The following is a 26,035-nucleotide window of genomic DNA, read 5'->3' on the forward strand; positions in this document are numbered from 1 at the left end:
GAGCCAACCAAAAAAAATGTTGATTTTTGGCGTGAGGCTAGGGATCCAAGCCCTCAACCAAGGGGGAGACTCTTTTAAACTCCATAAAGTAGAGTACCCAGAGGCAACTGAATAGAGCCCATTGGCATTATCCCTCCAAACTAGTTCATCCTTATTGTTGCTAAGGGACAAGGAATTAAGCATGATCATGATTGGTTTGAGGTCATTTGAGATAATGGAAAGGTCCCTCTAACCTTGTTCGATCCTGTAATTGCTAACTTTGTGACCATAAAGGTTGATGCAATCATTAGCCCAAAACCCGTAACTAGAGTTGTTCATAAGGGGGCCCTAAGAAAGCCAATTGTTTGACTAGAACATAATGTTCTCCCCATTACCCAGCTTCTAGGAGACTTTTGAGTTAGCCAATTCCTTGGCTTTTAAGAAACCATTCTAGACAACAGAGCCTCTTGGGACATCCTCATTGAAGAGGGTGAACTAAGTAGAGTGCCTCTTTATATACTTATTAACTATAGTGTCTCTCCAATCCCCCGTGGTACTAAAGATGAGCCAGATTTTCTTTGCCAGGAGGGCCTTATTGAGGTGAATGAGCTTCCTAATTCCCAGACCTCCATTCTTCTTGGGGAGGAAAAATTTGTCCCATGCAACAAGGGGGTACCTTTTATTCCTTTCAACTCACCTCCACAAAAAATCCCTTTGGATTTTCTCCATCCTCTCAAAATATTTCACTAGTATGGTAAAAAGGCTTAGAGCATATATCGGCAAGTTTTGAAGGATGGATTTAACTAGTTGAGCTTTTCTAGCTTGGCTAAGAATGGCTCCTTTCGAGCCTACCAGTTTCTTACTGGACCTTTCCATGATGCCATTCTAGAAGGAATCTGAAGGGGTCATTCCCAAGGGGAGACCAAGGTAGGTAGAAGGAAGCTTCCCTACCTGACATCCCAAGATTTTGGAGATTCTCTTCTGTCTTTCCTCCGGAGTATTGATAAAGAAAACAAAACTTTTGTCCCAATTGATGAGCTGCCCTGACCCTCTAGAGTAGGTGTGAAAATTTTCTTTCATAGCCTTTGGCTCCTTGACTGAGGCCTCTACACCCATAATAGTGTCATCTACAAATTGCTAATGTGTAAAGGGAGTGCATTTGGAAGAAGGTTTATAACCTTTGATCCTCCCTTCTTTCTTTTTCTTCTCCATGAGTCCGCCAATGCATTTAGCTAGAATAATAAAGAGAATAGGCGATAGAGGATCCCCTTGACATAGGCCTCTGGTAGGTTTGAAGAAATCAGAGGGGGATCCATTAACTAAAACAACTAGAGAGGGATTGGTGACTAGCTAGGAAATTAGCTTACATGATTTGACATCAAAGCCAAAAGCCTTCAACACCAAATCCAAAAAAGACAAATCAAATCGATCGTAAGCTTTGGACATGTCAAGTTTGAGTAACATCCCTTCTCTCTTTCCAGCTTCCATAGAGTGAATCACTTCATGCACCATAATAGTCAAATCAAGAATCTGTCTGCCTAGAATAAAACCAGATTGTTGTTGAGAAATAATCAGGGGGAGAAGCTTAAGTAGCCTCAAAGTGAGCACCTTTGAGATGATTTTATAAAAGGAGTTGCATAAATTGATGGGTCTAAACTTATCCAAAGTGTCAGCTCCTAGCACTTTGGGGATAAGAACTAAGAATGTAGAGTTTATTTCCTTCATAATACTTCTGTCTCCAAAGAATTCCTGAACCACCTTCACCACATCTTTCATAATGACAGGCCAGTACATTTGGAAAAAGAAGGTGCGAAAGCCATTAGGGCCAGGTGATTTATCTACCAAAAGAGAAAATAGAGCTTCTCTTACTTCAAAATCAAAAGGAATGGCTTGGAGTAGATTATTATGGTGTGATAGGAGGATCTGAGGAATACAAGAAACAATATCATCCTAGTCCACTTGAGAGAGCAAAGGATCCCAAGATAGCAGGGAGGAGAAAAAAGACACAACTTCATTTGATATATCTTCTTCCTTAGTCAGCACACACTGGTCTCTCTTCAACCCAAAAATCCTGTTGTTTGCTCTATGTTTAAGAGTTGTTAAATGGAAAAACTTTGTGTTCTAGTCTCCTTCCTTGAGCCAGTTGATTCTAGATCTTTGCCTCCAAAAATTTTCCTCTTTGCTAATGATGTCATGTAAATCAGACAGGATGGACAACTCATCTTCCCTATTTGAGGCATCATACCCATTATCCTAAATGGAGGCTTGGATAGAAGAGATATTTACAGAGAGATCCTCTTTAAGAGAGAATATGTGACCAAAATTTGACTTATTCCAAGCTTTTACCATCCTTTTAACATTGCTGAGTTTTCTAGCAACCTTGAACATTGCAGTGCCTTCCACTTCTATGCTGCACTAGACCTTAATTCTTTCTAAAAGGTCAGGGTGGGAAGTCCATATTTTCTCAAAATTTGTGTAACCATAGTTATGCTGATTTGGAAGATTAAAACCTAGGGATAGAATAATAAAGCATGGTCAACCTTTTATGTATCCCTTGATTGCATGGGCATTTAATGAGTTAGAAAAATTATTTTTTCCACCTTAGGAAATATGGCTGATCAACCTACCTATTTGTCCATGGTAATAAGAATGGGTAACATGTATCAGAACTAGATCTATTATAGCTTGTTTGATATTTGGTGAAAAAGGAGAACGAGGGTTTGACAGATCAGATCTAGTGTTTTTTGGGTATTTTTTTTAAAAATAGGGGGTCTCTAAAATTCAGAGCACTTTGAGGCCAAACTGACCTCATGGTTGGATTCAAAAGGCAACAAAATCCCTATTTCCATATAAAGTTTATCGATTTTGGACAATGTTGATTTGGGAGACAAATTTTTTTCCTAGTAGGTGATACAATCTCCTATACACAATCTAAGGCATTATTTTGACAAAAATCATAAAAATAAATAAAAAAGCAATCTTAATACTGCTTTGGTCACATAACTATAGTGATACTGTTGTGGTCTCTGCTAATAGTCATTGCTTAGATGGTCCACTACAGCTCCTGCCCTCCACCCTGCCATTGCCACTTTGAGCGGTGTGTTTTGTGATTTAAAAAAAAATATTTTAAAAAATAAAATAAAATAAATTCTTGCATATTTGGGGTCCCTGTCAGTTTTTTTGTGATATCTCAAGCATATGGGGGTATTTTTTCATTCTAAAAGAAGTGTTGGACAACTAGTTCCAAGATAGAGATGACGAAGTAGGAATTTTTGGGTTTTGATGCAATTTGGTTGTCTATTTAGGTAGTCAAAACTAGGTGTTCTATTTTCATTTTGGAGGGCATATCTTAATCATCCCAACTCTATTTTTCAAAAATGTTATATTTTTGGAAAGATTGTCAAGTTTTCTTTCCAAAAATGATGGTTTGTCTTCCAATATTACTCCAAGCTCTTTCTATTTTTGTTTTTGCTTTATTATACTATGTTGGACATCTTGGGTGTTTTAGGTCCACAAATTATTTTTGTGGCATGTAATTTCTATTTTTGGGCTATACTATCTATAGTAACAACTCTATGCCCTCTTTGACCATTGTTGATATTATTTGTAAGCACCTTTATGCAAACACACTGAGATAAAGTGCCACTCTTTGCATTTTAGAATCTTTCTCATCATTGTGACTTATTGTACTTAGACTACATTATCAAGTTCCATGGGGGGATAGTTGTTTGCATTTTAGTGCCATCTTCCTTTGTCAAGTGATTTTCCCTTCCATTATAATAGCCCCATGATGTTGTGATAACACGTGCCTTCATAGGTGTCTATACCTCTTCCTCACTCTTGATCTTCTTGGTTCTTCTTTTTTTGTAGTAGTTATTGGTCCACTTTCTTAGTTGCTTGTCACCTCACCCTTGTTAGCATTGGGGGGTTTTTTTTTTTGTTTCTCATGCTTCCTTGGTTTAATTGATCAACTCCTTAGGCTTTAGTGTTTCATGCCATCTATATCTTCCATTTTAATTTTTTGCCTTTATATGCCTCCTGATTCAATGTAGATTATAACCTTCTCTACCTAGTTAGGTTCTATTTTAGTGGAGGTTCTTTAGATTAGTAGTTACTTTTGATAGATATTTGTGACTTCTTCATGCTTCAATGATGTTTCTTCATGATTTCTCATTGTTCCTATTTTTTGGAACAATCCTCTAGTTGGAGGCTTCTGCAGTCCTGCACTAGGTTTTCAGTTATCTCTTTTTGGAGTAGAGTTTTTCCCACTGGGTTTTCTCTATTTCTGCATTTCATAGAGATTTGATTGTGATTGGGTACCTCATTAGGCCTTGTTGTAAAGAGCCACATTTTCTTTCAGCATTTCTTTGTAGTTTCCTTGCTCCTTCTACATTGTTGCTCATCTTAAGGGGGGTGTTAGAGAAAAAGATTAATTTAAATTAATTTATTAAATTAACTTTTCTCCCTTCTTAAGATTTCACTTTATGCACCTTTTAAATTCTCATTTAATAATTATTTAGTAATCATTAAATAGCATTTACCTTTTAGGTTACCTTTTTTGGGTTTTGATCTCCTTCTATAAGAATAGATCGTTTGTAATGATCTTGTATCTTTTTCATTTCTGAGAATACAATTTACATATTTTTAGAGAAAAACTCTTTCCTCCTATTGTCTTTTTCTTATTTGTGACAATTTTTACATGCAAGTATTCTTTAGGCTTTGTGGATTCGTATTGCTCAAATCCTTCAAAACAAATATGTGATGATGTAGCCCTCTTCTCAGGAACCCAACATAAATCAACCTAACATGTTACAATATTTATTGAACTATTTAAAAATTATTTATACAACATCAAAGTAATAATGCATAAGTAATATACACAAACACAACAATTACACATGTGCAATCACAATACATATTTCATTCCTCAAGGGTTCCTTCACATTGAGTCATGTTAAATAAGTTTATGTTAATTAGTTTAAATCATAATTACAGTATTCATGATCATAAAGAAATAAAAAATATATTATCTCATAAGAAAATGTATAGATACAACTGATACCATGAAATACATCTAATGAATAACATCCACTACACATGTCACAGTGTATGCAAGAGAAGATACAATTACATTAAAATAAAAGATACATGATAATATACACATCAACTAATTAGAAGTCTCCAAGATAATGATAGGAATGATAATGGTACATCTACAACAATAAGCATCCAACATCCATCAATTTGAGGGGGACAAAGTCACTACCTCTTGACCGCGTGGTCACCTAGTTAGGTTCCCACTCCCATCATGCGGGGAAGATAATGAGTGAACCACATACATATAATAAAACCAAAAAATAATCCTCGAAAAGGAATATTGAGAGCTAAATCAATGTGAAGGGTAAACACTATTGAAAAATAAAAGATAATCAACTAATGCAACACCTCATACCAATTCAACAAATAAGATACCAAGAATATTACAGGTGTCAAAATCAAGAGATATGTCGATGAAAGATACCCAGTTCAAGTCAAAAGCCACATGTCGAGTACAATAATAAAATAAAACCAAATTTCATCAATGAAAGTAAATCATCAACAATAAATAAATCCAAAAATAAAAACACCACCAAAAAATACACCATCCATAGGCAAATAGAAAATATATGAAGGAGACTCAGGTTACAGTCCAAGGAGTTTCATCACATGATCTAATTCTAAGGTTACCCTGGTAGTCTCTTGGGACTTTAAGCCCCTAGTGAATCTATGTGGAACTAGAACACCCTCCCTCTCATGAAGATGAAGAAAACTAGTCATACCTCTCAACATATCATCCCATTCCCATCCATAGCCTATACAAGCACTCAAGGCATGGGTGAGGCAAAAAATCTCTATCTTTTTAATTTATCTTAAGAAAAGTGCTAGGCAATATATTTTAATTACTATGTGATGTGACAGCCAATCTTGCTCATAACCCCTAAAATATCTAGGGCCTTCTTAGGTCTTCCACCTAATAAAATAGGGATTCTTTCACACCTTATGACTTTAAGGATTTTATCAAAGAGATCCCACTTCTTCAATTGGTGCACATCAACAAGTTAGTGCAAAGTTTCTCAAACTTCCACAAACACACAAATAACCCCAATTCTCCTTGGACCTTTACATTTGGTCAAATGAATACCTAGGAATGCCTTAGGTTACTCATCAACATTCCACACCCAAAACAAGTGTAAAACCCTATTCAAGTTGTAATCCACAAGTCAATTTTTGCTTAGGTGCTTAGAAAAAGGCTACAAGAATTAGCCCTCCAAATGCACTAAAATTGAGATATTTTGAAAAATACCTTAAAAATGGCAAAAAAAAAAAAACCACCTTTCTAGATATCCTTTTTGGAGTACTTGAAGATTTTGTAACTCTTAAGCCCCCAACTTGATTGTACAGCCCAAGAATAATTTTAGGCTTAATTTGAGGGTTTCAAGGATTTTGGTGTCGTTTGGGTTTTAACCTCCTAAAACTCCTTATCAAGACTTATATTCTAGATTAGAGTTAGTGCTCACTATCTACTTACTCACCACATTATTGGATTGAAGAATCAGACCTTCTAATTCACTCCAAATGCTCTTTTTCAGATTTGTGATCCCTAACCAAACATGGTTTGCTTGCCTAGGGCATCACACTAAAATGCTTGCCATGCTTCCTATGGGCTCTCCTTTTTTGTACAAAATTTAAAATGGGTATAGCTCCAAATACCAAGAGGCTATACATTTTATACGGTGTGAAATGGCCCTAAGATTCCATTTTGTGCTGGCTGCCCAGTTTAGAAGAACAACTTGCTAACTTACAAAATATTTTATTGGAACACACAAAAATCTTTGTAAAAATACAAAATATAAAAAAAAAATGAAGGAAAACCACCACTAACACTTCTAACTTAGAAAACCCTAAGCCTAATCTATACAAGGCATGAAGAAACACTCAAAGCAAGAAACTGTTGTAATAAATAAAATACTGATTACAATATGTGCATTGTCATTTATTATTCTTCCAACCTCTTGAAAAGGTTGAGTTTGAACTTATATTGGCTTGGAATGGATGTTTCCAACTACTTTTAGTGGTTGAAGGGCTCCCAAAAAGATGTTTCTCTTTTTGCATAAAAGTTGCAAAAGTTGTCAATGTCAACTTTGTAAGAAATGAGCAATTTTTGCAATTTTTCAAATTATCTACCCAAACTTTCTCTACTTGCTACCAAACTTTCCAAAAGGCATAATATGGATCCAAAACACCTAATAAGAACCCTAAAATTCTTGAATACCCTATTTGGACCTCAAAATCTAAAAATTCTCTATTGAGCCAAATGATCAATTAGGAGCAATATTACATTGTGGGGATCTTCTAAACTATCTAACCTCACCTTAGGACCAAGTTAATCCTATTATTACTCTAGTGATGTGGATAGCATCAATACAAGACAAAAACACCAAAGAAGCCCTAGGTCTACCCTTTAACCTACCTAGGTTCTCCTGCACCATACTCCCCCCATAAAAAAAACTAAGTCCCACTTGATGGAAACATGTCTAAAGGTATTCCAACCTTCATGAACTCTGTTTTAGCAGCCCAAGTAGCCTCTAAAATTGTATTTCCCTTCCATTGAATGAGATGCTCCATATACACCTTGTGCCTTGTAGGCTTCTTCACCCTTGAGTTTAACACTTTCTTTGCTTCCAACTTGCTGATGCTAGGTGCTATAGCAAGTTCAAGTTCATCACGAACATTTGGATTGACCTAAGGTAAGGTAACTTTGTATGCCACCAAGTCTTGTACAAAGAAAATAGGGGATAAGCCTAAATCTAAAGGTAAATCTACCTTGTAGACATTTGCACCATACTTTGCTAAGATTTTACAAGGGCCTACTCTCTTCATTTGTAGCTTGGTAGGAACACCTTTTTGAAGCCTTTCTTTATTCAAATAGACCATTACATAGTCCCCAATAGCAAACTAAAAATGTTTTCTATTTTCATCCAATTTGACCTTGAGTTTTTGAGTGTCATCTTGGATGGTATTCTTGACTTGCTCTTGAATCTTCTTCATAGTTTGAACAAAGTCTTTAGCTTGTCCACTTATTGATCCATATCACCAAGATATCTTAGTTCATATACACCCCTTGGATGCATTCCATAAACTATCTCAAAAGGACTCTTTCCAATGGTCCTATTCTTGCTATCATTATAGGCATACTCTGCTTGTGAAATTATAACATCCCAACTTTGACCATATTCCTTAGTTAGGAACCTTAGGAACCTTGAAAAATAAGTGGGCAATGTTACTAGCATAATTAGTTGTCCTACATGGAATGAAATGTCCCATTTTTCTAAATCTATCAAAAACAACATAAATGCTATCATACCCTTGCTTGGTTTTTGGAAAACCTACAACAAAGTCCATACTTACACAATCCCATGGCCTATTTGGAATTGGTAAAGGCTGATATAAACCTACATTGTTGATTCCTCCTTTAGCTTTCATGTACACCATGCACTACTCCACATACTTGGCTACATCCCTTGCTAGTTTTGGCAAATAGTAGAACCTTTGCACTAGTTCTATTGTTTTGCTGATACCAAAATGACCACTTAGGCTTCCATTATGCTTCTCCTATATTAGGTTCTCTCTCATGGAACCCCTTGGCATACACAACTGATTACCCTTGAATAACAAGCCATTTTGCAAGGTATATTTGAAAATTTGGTATGAAATTGATTCTCAAAGTCCATGCATACCTTGTCGGTTTTAGTAAAGTCCTCATCTTCTTTGTAGAGATTATGAAAACTCTCTATTCCAATTCTTTGGAGCTGAATCTCTTGGAATATCATAATCCTCCTACATAGTGCATTTGCCACTTTTTTCAACTGTCCATTTTTATTCTTGATTGTGAAGGTAAAGGCCTAAAAATATTCCATCCACTTCAAGTATCTATTACTCAGCTTCTCTTGAGTGTTGATATAGCTAAGAGCTTGGTTATTTGTAAACACAACAAATTCCCTAGGCAAAAAATAATGTCTCCACTTCCTAAGACACTGAACTAAGGCATAGAGCTCTAAGTCATAGGATGAATACTTATTCTTGACCTAATTAAGATTCTCACTATAAAAAGCCACCGATCTACCTTCTTGACTCAAAACACCACCTACTGCTAAGCCACTTGCATCACATTCTAAAGCGAACAATTTCTTAAAACTAGGCAATTGTAGGATAGGTTGAGTAGCTACTTATTTCTTTAATATTTCAAATAAATTTTCACCTTCTAAAGTCCACTTAAACTTAGACTTTACTCCACCCTTTATGGTATCCAACAAAGATGCACAAATACCACTGGAATTCCTAATGAATTTCCTATAGAATTGAGACAAGCCATGGGAACTTCTTACATCAGTAGATGTGGTAGGTGTTGGCCAATCTAGTATAGTAGAAACCTTCTCCTTGTCCATCTTTAATGTGCCTTGAGACACCACAAAGCCTAGCTACACAAGTTCCTCCTTGAAGAAGTCACACTTCTCAAGATTTATGGCTAGCTTCTCCTCATGAAGCCTCTTCAAAACTACCTCAACATGCTTGATATGCTCTTCTCTAGTCTTGCTGAAAATAAGTATATCATCTAGATACACCAGTACAAATCTACCTATGAAATCTTTGAGCACTTCCTTCATGAGCCTCATGAATGTGCTAGGAGCATTAGAAAGATCAAATGGAATCACAAGCCACTCATAAAGACCATCAATAGTCTTAAGTGTAATTTTCCATTCATCTCACTCCTTTATCCTTATTTGGTGATAACCACTCTTTAGGTCCAGCTTTCTAAAATACTTAGCCTCTCCAAGAAAATCCATGAGGTCTTCAATCCTAGGTATAGGAAACCTATACCTAATTATAATCCTATTTATGGCTCTAGAATCTATACATAATCTCCACTTCCCCCCCTTTTTAGATGCCAACACAATGGGAATTGCACATGGGATTATACTCTTTTGTATCAAGCCTTGATTCATCAAATTTTGGACTTGTCTTGTCACTTCTAAGTTATGATTTGGAGTCAACTTGTATTCTACTTTATTAGGCAATGAAGCACCTAGAAAAAAGTGAATTTGATGACTAATAACTTTCCTAGGAGGTAGAGTAGCTGGAGTACCATCACTCACTATGTCCTTGTACTTTACAAGAAAAGTTTGGAGTTCATTTGGTAAGGGTTACTTGGTTGAATTTTCTTTTTCTTTATAATTCAGCACTCCTACTAAACTTTGACATTCCTCATCCTTGAGGTCTTTAACAAACTCTTTCCCACTACAAAATAGCACACTAGGCTCTTTTGCTTGTGTTTCCTCTCCTTCTAATAAGGACTAAATTTTGAAGGTCTTTCCTCATTTCTTAAAAGTTATGGCATTTTCCCTACCATCATACAAAACTTCCATATCAAATTTCCAAGGCCTACCTAGAAAAAGATGACAAGCATCCATAGGAAAAACATCAAACAATAGTTTGTCGTTGTATCTTGCTATGGAGAATTCCACCCAAGCTTGCTCATTCACCAAGATGCTTTGTCCCTTGTTAAGCCAAGTAACCTTGTAAGGGTTTTCATGAGGTATCTTCTACAATTTCAACTTATTAACAAGCTCCTTTGATATTACATTATCAGTAGAACTAGAATCAACCACTACTTTGCATACTTTTCCTAGGATTTTGCATTTTATACTAAACAATGCCCTCCTATGTTTAGGTTCATTAGGAGTTGGTTGTTTGATCAACAGTATCCTATTAGTTTCTCACCTTTTTCAAACTCAATGTGGTCTACATCAGATTCCTTGCTGCAATCCTCCTGCACATATGCCATTCTCTTGCCCTGGTTGGAGGAAGAAGGCTTCTTTGGGCATTTGTAGGCTAGATGACCCAAGTGACCACAGTTGTAACATTTCATACTTGAAAAATATGAATTGGATCTACCTGATCCTCTTCCTCTACTTGATTCTTCTTGGTTGCATCTTCCTTTTTTGTAACCACCTCTTGAGGAGTTATCACTAGCTTGCTAGGTTTTCTTTCATCTTGATTTTTCTATCACTACCTCTACCCTAGTAGCCTCCTCTTTGCCCTCTTTGATTTCTACCCTTGCCTCTATCCTTGAAATTAGAATCTCCTTTCCATTTTTTCTTTTCCTCTAGCTTTAGAGCTAGTCAGTGACATCTTTGAACTATGGTAGGTGCCCACAAACTAAGCTCCTCTTGGATATTCCACTTCAAGCCACCTAGAATATCTTGCCACTTTGATTGGCTCATCTTCTTGTTGTTTGGACCTCAGACACAACTTCTAAAATTATGCAGTATAAGAGGTCACATCTAGGTCCTTTTGCTTCAATCCTTGCCTTCTCTTATGGAGCTGAATTTCAAAGTCTTCAGGTAGAAAGATCTCCTTCACTTTAATGACCATAGCCTTCTAGTTAGCTGTAATGCCTTGCCAAGGGATCCAAAAGAATTAACCTAAAGTTTTACTAAGTTTGCTAAACTTTTTTTTTTTGAAACAAGAAGGAGTAACATACACATCAAACACATAGTAGTGGAAGCAATAACATACAATCAACTAAAACATACATAACAGGTTATACTTCTTAAGGATCCCACGACATTGAATCACATATGAATTTAATTATTACTAACTCTAACAACTACCACATCCATATGAAAGAATAATAGGAAGTCCAAAGTCCATAATATACATTTGTTCCAAATGCCTCTTGGCAAATGAAATCTGGAATGCTCAATCATCCACTGTACATGTCACAGGGTATGAAAGGCTAAAAGAATATACATATGTAGAAATAAAGATACATCATCCTCTTCAGATCCATGATACAAAGTACAATGAAAATAAATGAAACCATCTACCATACATGATACATTCATCTATCATAAAACACAACTAAGTGCCCAGTTCCTCCAACTGTCAATAGCATCATTAGACCATCGTGGACCCTAACCATCCCCCCTGTGTAACATCCCAACCAACTGATTAGATCATTGGTACTATTGTAATAGGGACGTCACTACTAAAACATACTACAACATAAACATAAGGAAATCTAACATACTAGAATAAAGCTTAAGATGATCCTACAAAGTAGATAACATCACCTATCATATGCTAATCATCAATATAAGGAAATGCATTACTAAATAACATCATCTAAACATGATAAACAAGCATCCCAAGAAGCTCCAGCCATGGTGACTACGGATGTGTCTCAATGATTATCAATCAATTAATAATTAATAAAATTAACGATAATTTTAGTAATTAAAAATTATCTATGTTTCAATGCATTAATATTTAAATTAATAAATAATAATAAAACTTATTAATAAATACTATAATAATAAGTAATATTAAAATCTTATTAATTAAAACTTGTTAAATAAATATGAAATTATACATTAAAAAACAATAATAATATATTTATATTTTAAAATTTTAATTTATTGGGGGGTGGAAAAGATGGTTTGTTTATATTAAAATAAAATAATTTTAAAAAATATATAATATTTATAAGGGGAGGCTGGGCCACCACCCCCCACCTCCCAACTCATAGTTGTACCCATTGTCATAGGTACTATGACTATTGTTGCAGGCCCTGTGACAGAGGGCAAGGCCGCACGACCATAATAATATCTGCAACATTAATATGTATGAGGGTTTATTTTTTTTAAAGTTTGTTTTAGGTTTTTAAATTTGTTAATATTTTATTATAATTTAATATTAATTTATTAATAAGTTTTATAATATAAGGTTTATTGTTATTAAATAATTTTGTTAATAGGTTTATATAATAGTGCCTGCCCCTAGTTCACATTTTTGTTATCATTGCTGAACTCTTTTAGGCTAGTTTCATGCTTGATTATTAGTACGACTACTTTGAGATTATTAGATATTGTTTTACATTTAGTTGATTATATGATGAGATTACTTGGTACTCCATATTTCATGTATACATGATGATTATCACAATGCTTGTAGTTATTGATGATGGTTAGTTAGATGGATTATCATATGTGTTTTCTTATGGATACTTACCACATACCTGCATGTGTATGGTGTGTGTGTTTATTTTCTTTATGTATAGTGTTTCTGATGTGGTTAAGGAAGGGAGTCGTTGTCACCTAATAGTTGGGATCTACATGATGCACCACTTCTTGCCATTGCTTATTTAGCTTAGTATATATTGTGTTTGTACATGCATGGATTTTATGCAAGTTGCAGGTACTAGGTATCAACTTTCCTAAATTTCCAAGATGAGCATACCCTATTGCATTATCTCAATGGTAAGAGAGGAGAGATAAATTCTTGAGTCCAAATCCTAAACCCTTTAGCCATTTGTCCTAATTGAAAATTAGGAAGAGTATTTGAGCTAAGTACCCTTCGAATGCGTCAAATGATGTTAATTTATGATTATAACCCTTTAGTTTGATTTTGTATGTGTTTTTCTTTGATGGGTTTTTGTATGTTGTTTTATGAGTCTTTGGTAAATTTTCTATTAATTAAGTCTAATTAAAATATTAAATTAATGATTTAATTTAATGGAAAATTATTATGATTTTTAATATTTAATTATATTTAATTAATTGGGAAATTAATTAAATAAAAAGAAATTAAATTTGAAGATAAAAGTTGTAAGTTTAAATTTAGAACGTGATAATATTTATTTAATTTAATAATATTATATTTAGAGTTCATTTTTAAACAAATACTAAATATTATTATTATTTAAGTTAATAAATATTTTATCATTTAAGTTTCGTAAATAAATTAAGAAGTGAAAATATATATTAATTTATGAAAAAAATTTTATGTTCACATGATGCGTGCATGAGATTAAAATATAAGAGATTAATTAAAAAGATAAAACAAGTATATTTAACAAAGATATTTTAATTGCATATAGTGCGCATGGGATTAAATTCAATAAATTAATTAAAAAGCGAAGTCAAGTGGAAATTAAATAAAGTAATTTAATAATTCATAAACGTGCATGAAAAAGATTAATGCAAGATAAAAGAAAGATTAAGAAAAGTTTAATTATAGTTAAAGTTTGGTGAGCACAAAGTTCTCCTGGGTGAATGCACAATTGGTGCCCTGATTTAAGGAGAGAACTCTTTATCACAATTGAATTGTTCATTTTCGAGGGGGACGAATTTGGGCACAAATTTTGGAAGCAAATTTGGAAGCAAATTTTGGAAGGGAAATTTTGGGAAAATTGTTAGAGAAAAGTTCTTGGATAGAAACAAATTCTCTTGCAAATCTTCTAGGCATTGCAATTTTAGCATTGGAACTAGGTAGGTTCTTGAGTTTTATGCACTTAGTTAAAATTATGTTATTTAGATAATCCTATCTTCTTCATGGTTGTTGAGATCAAATTCTCTAGATTTCGTTGTATGATTCTTTCGTTCTCTTGTTTGAACCTTATGATATTTGTATTGCATCTCATCTATTTACTAAGATTGAAAGAAAAATAGATCAATTTGAAAACCTTGTCCATAAGTAAAAAGGAAATTGTAATTGAAACGGGAAGGGCTTGAGATTTAAAAGTAAATTTAATTTAGAAATTTGAATGTTAATCAAACCTTTTTATCAGATGATTTGGGAAAGATTTGTAATTGAAATTTGGAAATTCTAAGTTGAAAAATTTGTATGGTTGATAGTAATTCTTCTATCAGACTATATTTACAAAACATATTAAAAAGATAAATAAAAAATTATATATATATATATATATATATATATATATATATATATATATATATATATATATATATATATATATATATATATTAGTAAATATATATTATTGAAATTTAATAATATTATTAGAGGGTTTTTTTTTAAATGAACAAAATTATTTAAAGAATAATAATATACTTTCAAATCAAAACCAAACTATGTGATCATGATGTGTTCTATGTACTATTTATGTTTTGGGTTTTGGGGTTGTCCTAGAATGTTAACCAGTTTAGGACATTTACCAGAGGCTTGGGAGTTCTGTGTTTGTGATGTCATGATGATATTTTGATCTCAATCTTTTTGAACCCAACCATGGTATGTGATGGTATGCTCTATGTTGAGTGTGTTTATATTGTTGATTACTATTTTTAGTGCCTTATGGGATGGAGATATTTATGCTATGAGATACTTGACTTAACCATTTTTGAGTCCTTGATCAATTATACTTGGGTTACTTCTAGTCGCCTTGATAGGACTGAAGTGTTTGCTATGTTCTTGATGATGTTATGTTGTGGCATGTTTGACTTAAGCATTTTGAGTCATTGATCAATATTATTGGGATACTTTCTGGTTGCTCATTAAGAATCGATGGATATTGTGATTTATCTTTGATGCTTTCCAGTTGCCCGTAGAGAACTTATGTGATTATTATGATTATCTTTATGATGCTTTCTAGTAACTTGTATAGGACTAAGGAGATTTTACTATGATTCTTTATTTGTGATTTAGGAGCTAGGGTAGGTAATCTACTTTTAGTGTCAGGAAGTGGCTTGCAATGGGGACTAGGGACCCTAAGTGGTCTTGGGGGTAACCCGTTGTAAGTTTTTTAATAACTGAAAACATTACACTAAATGGAAATTAAAATGAACCTAATAAGAGTCTTGTATGTTCTCATCCATGCCTTGAGTGCTAGTATAGACTAGAATGGGAGTATAGAGAACGCTTGGTTGCGACCTTGGATTCCATAGTATGCCTTGTTAGTACGAGAGAATACTAGTGGCTGTAGTGGGATCAATAGGGACCTAGGACTCTTAAGGGATTTCTTAGGTAACTTTGAGTGTGATTCATGCAATGACACTTGCTTGCTTACATCGTAGGCTTCCTACATGTCTTGTGTGCCTCTGGGAATTAGATGTCTATCTATCTTAGAACCTTTGTGTTAGATGATTTTAGGATTTCTTGGACTTAGAGAGTATTTTGATATATGATTTGATAGCCTATTTGGAATTTGAGACCATCTCCTCAGCACGGTGGGAGTGGGCCATTTAGTTCCATGCGGTTGGGTGGTAGTGCTTTTTACTTTTACCATTGAGATCCGTCCATAGTCAACATGGCTAGACCTTCTTGGGATGCTTGTTTATCATGTTTAGATGATGTTATTTATTGACACATTTGCTTATGTTGATGATTAGCATGTGATAGGTGATGTTATCTACTTTTTGGGAGCATCTTATGCTTTATTCTAGCATGTTAGATTTCCTTATGCATATTTTGTAGTATGTTTTAGTAGTGATGTCTCTATTACTATAGTACCAATGATCTGATTGGTGGCTTGGGATGTTATGCATGGTGGATGGCTAGGGCCCATGATGGTCTTATGATGCTATTGATGGTTGGGAGCAACTGCACACTTAGTTAGATGTGTTTTATGATGGATAGTTGTATTTCATCTTGGATGTTTATATCTTTTATGATGGATGGATATATTATGTATGGTGGATGGTTTCATTTATTTTACTATACTTTGTATCATGGTTTCAAGGAGGATGATGTATTTCTATTTCTACATATGTATATTCTTTTAGCCTTTCATACCCTATGACATGTATAGAGGATGATTGAGCATTCTGAATTAATTTGCCAAGAGGCATTAAGAAAAAATGTATATTATGGACATTGGAATTTCTGATTATTCTTTCATATGGATGTGGTAGTTGTTAGAATTAATATTAGTTAAATTTATATGTAATTCAATGTCATGGGATCCTTGAAAAATATAACCTATTATATATGTTTTAGTTGATTGTATGTCATTGCTTCCACTACTATGTGTTTGATGTGTATGTTACTCTTTCTTGTTTAAAAAAAAAATGTTGTCAAACTTAGTAAAACTTTAGGTCATTTCTTTGGGGTCTCTTGGTAGGGTGTTACATTAGCTATAGAAGTCTTACCCATGCTAATTCTTTCATCTTGTAGATATTTCCACCATGTTAGAGCTGAGCCTCTAAGCCACAACTTAGCAATATTAACCTTTTGTGCCTCTAATACCCTCTCACACTCAAAATGGTTCTCCATGCCATCTATCCAGTCCATGACTGCATCTATGTCCATTATTTTATTGAAAAGTGGTAGACCTTCTAAATATTTTCCTACTAGGGCTTTGATAGCCTTCAAGAAGGGCTCTTCATTAAAAATAGGGTTAGGTTCAGGGACTAAATCTTCCTTTGCTAACTCTTTACCCCTTTTAGATTTGTGTTCTTCCTTTCTCTTGGTTGCTTCAACAAGAGCATCTACTTGCATCTTCACATCTGCTAGGGATTCTTCAAGAACTCTATTCTTCTTTCTTTTTTCATCAACTTTCTTGGCTAGTTCTATGTTTGTCACCATCCTAGTTTCTTGTACTAACTCTCTAGTATTTGTAGACATCCACCAACTATTCCCAAATGTTTAACTTGTTGCGATACCACTATGATGTGACAACCAATATTGCTCACAAACCCTAAAATCTCTAGGGTCTTCTTATGTATTCCACCTAATCAAATAGGGCTTCTTTCACACCCTATGCCTCTAAGGATTCTATCAAAGAGATTCCACTTCTTCAACTAGTGCACATCAATAGGTTAGTACAAGATTTCTCAAACTTCCACAAACACACAAATAACCCCAATGCTCCTTGGGCCTTTCCATTTGGTCAATTAAATAACTAGGAATACCTTAGGTTACTCATCAACATACTACACCCAAAACAAGTGCAAAACCCTATTCAAGTAGTAATCCATAGGTCAATTTGTGCTTAGGTGGTTGGAACAAGGCTACATGAATTAGCCCTACAAATGCACTAAAATTGAGATATTTTTAAAAATCCCTTAAAAATGGCCAAAAAAAATCATCTTTCTGGATACCCTTTTCAGAGTACTTGAAGATTTTGTAACTCTTAAGCCCCCAACTTGTCCATACAACCCAAGCAAAATTTTAGGCTTAATTTGAGGGTTTCAAGGATTTTGGTGTTGTTTTGGTTTTAAACCTCCTAAAACTCCTTACCAAGACTCCTCCTCTATATTGGAGTTAGTCCTCACCATCTACTTACTCACCATGTTTTTGGATTGAAGAATCAAACCTTTCAATCCACTCCAAATGGTCTTTTTCATATTTGTGATCCCTAACCAAACATGTTTTGCTTGTCGTACTTCATGTGGGCTCTCCTTTTTTCTAAATAATGTAAAATGAATCTAGTTACAAATCCCAAGAGGCCGTACATTTTATATGGTGGGAAATGGCCCTAAGACTCCATTTTGTGCTGGCTGCCCAGTTCAGAACAACAACCTAATAACTTACAAAATATTTTATTGGAACACACAAAACTCTCTATAAAAAAAAGAAGAAGAAATGAACAAAAACCACCACTAACACCTCAGAAAACTTTAAGTTTGATCTGTACAAAGCATAAAAAAATACTCAAAGAAAGAAACTACTGTAATAAATAAAATGCTGATTACAATTTGTACATTGTCATTTATCCTTCTTCCAACCTCTTGAAAAGGTTGAGTTCAACCTTATATAGGCTTTTCATGGATGTTTCCAACTAATTTTAGTGGTTGAAGGGATCCAACAAAGAAGTTTCTCTTTTGGCATAAAAGTTGCAAAAGTTGTCAATGACAGCTTTGCAATAAATGAGCAATTTCTGCAATTTCGCAAATGATCTACCCAAACTTTCTCTACTTGCTACCAAACTTTTCAAAAGGCCTAAGATGGATCCAAAACACCTAATAAGGACCCTAAAATTCTTGATTACCCTATTTGGCCCTCAAAATCCAAAAATTCTCTATTGAGCCAAATGAACAATTTTGAGCAATTATGAGCAATATTGCATTGTGGGGCTCTTCTAACCTATCTAACCTCACCTTAGGACCAAGTTAATCATATTATTACTCTATTGATGTTTCTAGAATCACTAAAAGCCAAAAAAATCAAAGAAGCCCTAGGTATACCCTTTAGCCTACAGTGGTGCTCCTACACCACTATGTTATCACTTGTTACACAACTTACAATAGGTTGCTCTAGCACTGACCACTTTGGGTCTCAGACCCATATTATAATCCACTCCCATAGACATGCATGTAGCTACCTCTACTAAGTTACATACGACAATTATTTCCCATACCATAAAAGTAATAAAGATCAAGTTTGGTTCAATAATAAGCAACTTAAAAAAAGCATTGGTTCTCAAATTCAAGTCAAAAATTAAAACTCACAAAACATAAGTATCAATTTTAAATTATAAAGTACATCATGAAATCAAGTAAAGTATCCATTATAAAAGCAATCTCAAAAGATGCCTCTAGTGCACATCCTAGTTGACCAGCTATATAATTCACATAAAAGCTTAACACGAAAAAATAACACATTAAAATTCTAAACCCAACAAAAAAAAAACAACCACAAAATCTCAATTAAAAACACATAAAGAAAAAGATTCCATGATTTGGTTTGGATTAGATTGTTTTCAAAAGTTTAGTTTTACATTAAAATCAAGTTACATTCTGAAGTTGAGTTTAATTATAAAATGTATACAAGTATAGATAAATTAGTATGTTAATTACTTATTATGTTCAAAATTAATTATAAGTATTTTTGAACCAATAATATTTAACAATAAAGAAAAACAATTTCATAATTCCCAATAGTGAGTTTTTATGTATTTTTGCTATGTAAATTAACTAGTACCTTAAATGGTATAATCTCATATGAAATGGTACAAATCCAAAACCTATATCAATAGAAAGATAATTTCATTTCACATTTTTTTCATCATTACTAGTCCTAAATAAAATTTCATATTAATGGTATAAAATGTAAACCTTCCTAGCAACACTATTAAGATTTGATGGTTACTAGTTTAGAAAAAATGAGCATAACTTTTGTTTGGACCATTGGATCTTAATGAAAATCAAGAAAATTATTCATAATAGACTTATTTACAATAAAAAAGAAGCAAAATTCCTAATTATATATTTTTCAAAATTTATGAGTGCTTGCTCGTGTGTCCCTAACTGAAAAACCAAGCTCATATAGGCCTAGTTATAATATAACAACCAATATTTGACCACATCCATATAAAAGAACGCACCTGATTTTTATATATGTTAAATAAAATTCAAATGGGTGTCTAACAGTATTTTTTACATTTTTTATAAAATATATTAAGTGAAAGTTATAGCAAAATCACATGTTCCAAACCTTCAACCTAACACACAAGTAATTGTAAACAAATTTATTCACAATTACAAATATAACTATATATTCTAATTAAATTTATATAAAATAGTAAAATAATAATTATAAATACTAGGGCCATGATTTAATTTAAATCATCTCTCCTAAGGTTTCCAAACAAAATTTCTTAGAATATCAATCATGTCATTAATACAATTTACTAAAACTCTATTAATCTATCTTTTAGAAAATTGAAGTCCTCATTCAAATTCAAAGCTAAATTCACAATCAAGAAAACACAAAGAAGAAAATCTTTCCAAGAGAAATTGCAAAGAGATTTGAAAAATTCTACATTCAAACACCAAGTTGTACATTCAAACACCAAGTTGATTTGTTAAGAAGAAAAAGAAACTCAACTATAGACTTTACTCCCAAGCTTTAAAAAATTCTTTTACTTCAAGATCCGAATTCATAACTTGTAACTTGTCTTATAAAATCTCTATTCTAAATTATCTTATTTTTGTACAAAAATCTACTCTCTCTCTCAAAATGACCATAAAACTTGAACAAAGAAAAAAAAAAATTAAAAAAACTTAAATTTCTAAAATGAGTAAACTTAAAAAAGAAGGCAACTCAACTTAAAATAAAATAATAATTTAAAAAAAAAAATTCTTATATATTTAAAAAAAAAAAAATTTATTTTTTTAAGAATAGAAATATATAATTTCATTTTTTCTCTTTCTTTTAATATTAATGAAATATATATTCTTTATTTATTTACTTTCTTTCCATAAAATAGATATTATCTTTTTATTGTAAAGTAAATGATCATCCATTCTTTTTTGAATTAAATAACCTATTCTCCAATTTTTAAAATTTTAATTAATTAATTAACATACAATTAAATTGCATATAATTATTTTAATCATTAATAATAATTAAATCCCCCTAACTATGTATAACTCCAATTTTATTTTTGTTAATTAAATATTTATGATAAAATGATATTCAATCTTTAATAATATTAGTATCTCCTTTTTTAAACTTTAATATTTAGACTTTTTAAATCAACTATTTTAAATTAAAAGGATCTATTTAATTAATTTCTAATTGATTAAATATCATTATATTATAATTATTCCTTTTAATTAAATAATATTTGATAATTCTAATATTATATTATTAATCCAAGTATCATACTTAAATATTTTACAAAATAAATCACATAATAACCATACAAGCTAAACTGACCAAGACCCCAAATCAAATAACACAGATAGATAAACTCAATGGTTTAAAAAGGGTAGGTAGCCAAATACATATCCCCCTTCTCAAGATAAGTAGTTAGTTGTTGGCTAGGATTGGACCTAATCATTATCTCTCCATTCTTACCATTGAGTTATTGTGACAAGACACACTTATCCTAGCAATTTAGGGAAGTCGATATGAGCATGTACATATGCATATATAACTAAACTAAACAAGCATTGGTAGGGAGTGGTACATCATGTAGATCCTGACTAGTTGGTGAGTACAACTCCCTCCCTCAACTACATCAGACATGTCAAATAGAAAAGTAAAATAGACATGCACACTATACACATGCAAGTATGAAGTAAGTACCATAATAAATCATGTGTATAAACAGTATCAAATTATAATATAAATAAATCATCATCATGAATATACATTAACTTAATTTGAAGACATATCATATAAAATCATCATGGAAGTAATTATATTTACTAACTAGGAGCAATTAAAGCATTATTCTCGCAAGTAAGTAATCATTACTAATTGATACAATCCATTACTCTACATATCAAAGTATCACTTTTAAGGATTATTGAAAGCTAGGATATACACCGAAGTACCTGATAGAGTCTAACATAGAAATATACAATGATAACAAAAGGTGCGGGTATTATAGATGAAAATAAAGATATTTGTCTATTTTTGGATATAGTGCTATTAACAACGGATGCCCACTTTAGCCAATGAATTTTTCTTGTCCTCTATAACTGATTACCACTCAAGTTTTGAATTTTGAATTTTGAATTCATTCATGGTGAGCCCTAGGCCTTTGGATCCTCCAACCTACCCTTACCTATAGATGGTGCTAGCCTTGCACAGGGATTTGGAAGACGTGAAAGTGGGTTGTGGGTCCTTGGGGGATGATGGGAAGTCTTTCTCCGAAATTGTGATTTTGGGAAGAGGGGGTTTTGCTGGTTGTCCATTGGATGGAGGTTAGAAGTTAATAGATTGGACATTAAGAGGTTGGAAGAATGCACTTGTGGGTTCTTTGGTGGCTAATGTGTCAATGGAGGATCCCATGATTACTCATGGAAAAGATGGGCTAGTGATCTCCCTCCCTGATACCTTAGTGGACAACATTACTTCTAATCTTAAACTTTGTGTTGTAGGTAGATTTTTTTCCTTTAGACCTACAATCAAGATGGTTTGAAAATGTGTGAGTCAGAAATGGAATATTAGAGGTAGTGTGGGTGTTTCAACAATGCCAAGTGGCCTCTTCTATTTTAAATTTACATTGGAGGAAGACATCAATCTCATTTTTTTTGAAACTTGGTACTATGGGAAGCATTGTCTTTCCTTGATAAAGTGGTACCCATGCTTTGATGCTAGTACTAAGCTAAATAGGCTAGCTCTGGTCTAGGTAAGGTTACTTGGACTACCCCTTGAATTTTGGGATGAGAAGATCCTAAGGTGGGTAGGGAATTCTTTTGGGCATTTTGTTACTATGGACAAAGTAATTATGTAGAAATCATGACTAGTATAAGCCAGATTTTGTGTGAATGTGGCTTTGAACCGTGCTCTCCTAACTATGGTCACACTCAAAACCAAATGGGGAGAGAAAGTTTAACCCATTGAATATGAGAATGCAGGCCTATTCTATTAGAAATGTGGTCAATTTGGACACCTCATAGTGGATTGTAAGGCTCAAGTGTAGAAGGATAAACAAAAGGAAGGCTCCCCGAGAATAGTTGTGGAAGAGGTGGGGGAACCCTCAAATACCCCAAGTTTGGTGGAGGAGATTATTGGTGTCAAAAAAATGGATGATAGTATGGTGCAGACCTCCTCAGGAAGAGGACCAAGGGGGATTATTATTCCTGGGGAAGGAGAAGCTATAGTAGAAAATGAGAAAATGGGTGAAAATCCCTTTAGACACAAGCTAGAGGAACTAGTGAGTTCACCAATGGGACAACTTAAGGAAGGAGAAATGATGGAGGAAGGTGAAATAGTGGTTAACCACCCTCTTCCTTGCACTCCATGAAAACAAGATAGAGAGGGACCCCAAGAACTTATGACAATAGAAGTTGTTGCTCAGGAATGGGTATGTACCCCCATAAGGATGATTAAAGCCTCTCCAGTGGAGATTTCTACTAATGTGATGGAAAGCATTGAAAAGGTTGAAAAAGAACTAAGCCCCACCTCACCATAGGAGGGGGATAATGGAGAATGGGAGGTTTAGAAAAGGAAGAGGGGGGGGGGGGGGGGGGGGGGGGGGTGGAACTAGATGTAAGAGCATGTGGGACAGCTAGAAGATGGACTAGTAGAGCAACCAAGGCCAAACAAGTAGCAAGGGACATGGCCACTGGTAAGAAACTTACACTAGAGATTGTAACTAGGGGTAAGAAATGAAATTCCTCTCTTGGAATCTAAGGGGGTTAAACAATCCCCAGAAGCAATATGCTCTAAAACAATGCATATTTAGGGAAAAGGTAGATTGTGTGTTAATATAAGAAACTAAAATGTCTAATGCTAATTTTGAGAAAATTACTAGTCATGTTTGGCCGGGTGCTACTTACATGCACATGGATGCTGAAGGAGCCTCAGGGGGCATTGCTACTAGGTGGAACCTGTGCTCTATGAAGGGGATTGAAGTTTGGAAGGATAGAAATTTCATAATTACTAATTTCCAAACTAGTATTCAACATTGGGGGCTTATAAATTTATATGCTTCTAATAGTAGGGTAGGAGGAAGGAAACATATGAAAAGCTAGTAACGATCCTTGAAAATATGAAAAATAAACAATTAATGTGTATGGGAGATTTTAATACCACCCTTTATCATTCAGAGAAACTAGGGGGAAATAGGGATTGTCCTGAAAGCATGCAAGACCTTAATGACTTTATGAGCAGAATGGATTTTATTGATGTGAATTTGAGAGGCTTGTTTATTTGGACCAATAATAGGAAAGGGAATGATCTTATCCAGGCAAGATTGGATAGGTTGATGGTGATATGGAAATGGAATAGCCTGAGCAATTCTTTGCTAGAGAACCTTACTAGAACTATGTCAAATCATTCCCCTTTAATCTTTTAGTGGGAGGATTATTTAAAGGGTGGACCAAAACCTTTTTAATATGAAATAATGTGGCAGTCTCACCCAAAATTCAAAGATAGAATTCAAGAATGGTGGAGTATAAGGATAGATGGCACTGCTATATATAGACTGACTCAAAAGCTTGATAATATAAGGAGAAATGTCAAGGGCTGGGAGAAGAGTTCCTTTGGGGACTTGTTCAAAATCAAAGGAGAAGTACAGGAAAAACTAAAAAAGCACCAAGAGGAAATTTCCAAAGGAAATAACCTTGAAAGTGCAACTATAGAAGAAGAGGAATATAGAAAAAAATGGAAGGATATTATGTTAAGGGAGGAATTTTTTTGGAAACAAAGATCGAGAGTCCAATGGTTAACTAAGGGGGACAAAAACACTACTTTCTTTCATAGGTAAACCTCCAATCATAAAAGAAGAAACACAATCTATAGATTGGAAGGGGAAGGAGGTAGGATACATAAGGACCAAGAGGAAATGGGAAGACATGCGGTGGAATATTTTAGCAAGGCTTACATCAAGGATAATAATGTAGAAAATTAGGTCATTAGAAGAATTTTTATTAATATGATCCCACAGGTGCTGGGTGAGGTGGAAAATAGCCACATTCTTGGAACCATTACGGAGGAGGAAGTGAAATGTGTTGTGTTTTCTATGAAAGCTTATAAGGCCCCAGGTCCAGACAGTTTCCCTCCTACTTTCTTCTAGCACTTCTAGGAGACTCTTAAATGTGAACTGGTCTAGGTTACCAGAGATTTCTTTAAAATTGGGAAGATGCTAAAAATGATTAATAAGACTTTTATTGCTTTAGTCCCCAAAAATTTGACACCTATATGCCTATTGGATTTTAAGCCAATAACTCTATGCAATACTATTTATAATATTTTTGCTGAAGTTCTTGTCAATAGGATAAAACCATTTTTGGAAAAAAAATTGGTACTCCATAGAAGGGATTTGTGTCGGGAAGACAAATCTTGGATGCAACGATAACTACACATGATGTCATTCATTCTATGGAAAAAAATTAAAGACCTTGTATGGCCTTTAAGTTAGATATCTCTAAGGCCTATGATAAGGTGAAGTGGGACTTCCTCTATGAGGTGCTTAAAAGAGTGGGCTTCAATGACAAACTGATAAAACTAATTAAGACAATGGTTGGATCGATTCAATTTTTGGTTCTTTTAAATGGCTCCCCCTGGGGAAATTTTGGAGCAAAGAAAGGTCTAAGACAAGGTGACCCACTATCACCATACCTTTTTATTATGGTTTCTGAGATACTAGGGAGGTCTTTGACTAAATTGGTTAACACAGGATGTGTTAAAAGGATTAAGCTTGCTACTACAATGGATACTGAAGTGCTATAAAAATTTGTTGATGATACTTTCCTCTTTGGAGAATCTTCAGTTATGGAAGCTGAAACATGGAAGACTATCCTTCATAATTATGAGGAAA

Source organism: Cupressus sempervirens, chromosome 8, assembly GCF_028749045.1.
Source record: "Cupressus sempervirens isolate cs-2001-9-10 chromosome 8, ASM2874904v1, whole genome shotgun sequence".
NCBI lineage: Eukaryota > Viridiplantae > Streptophyta > Pinopsida > Cupressales > Cupressaceae > Cupressus > Cupressus sempervirens.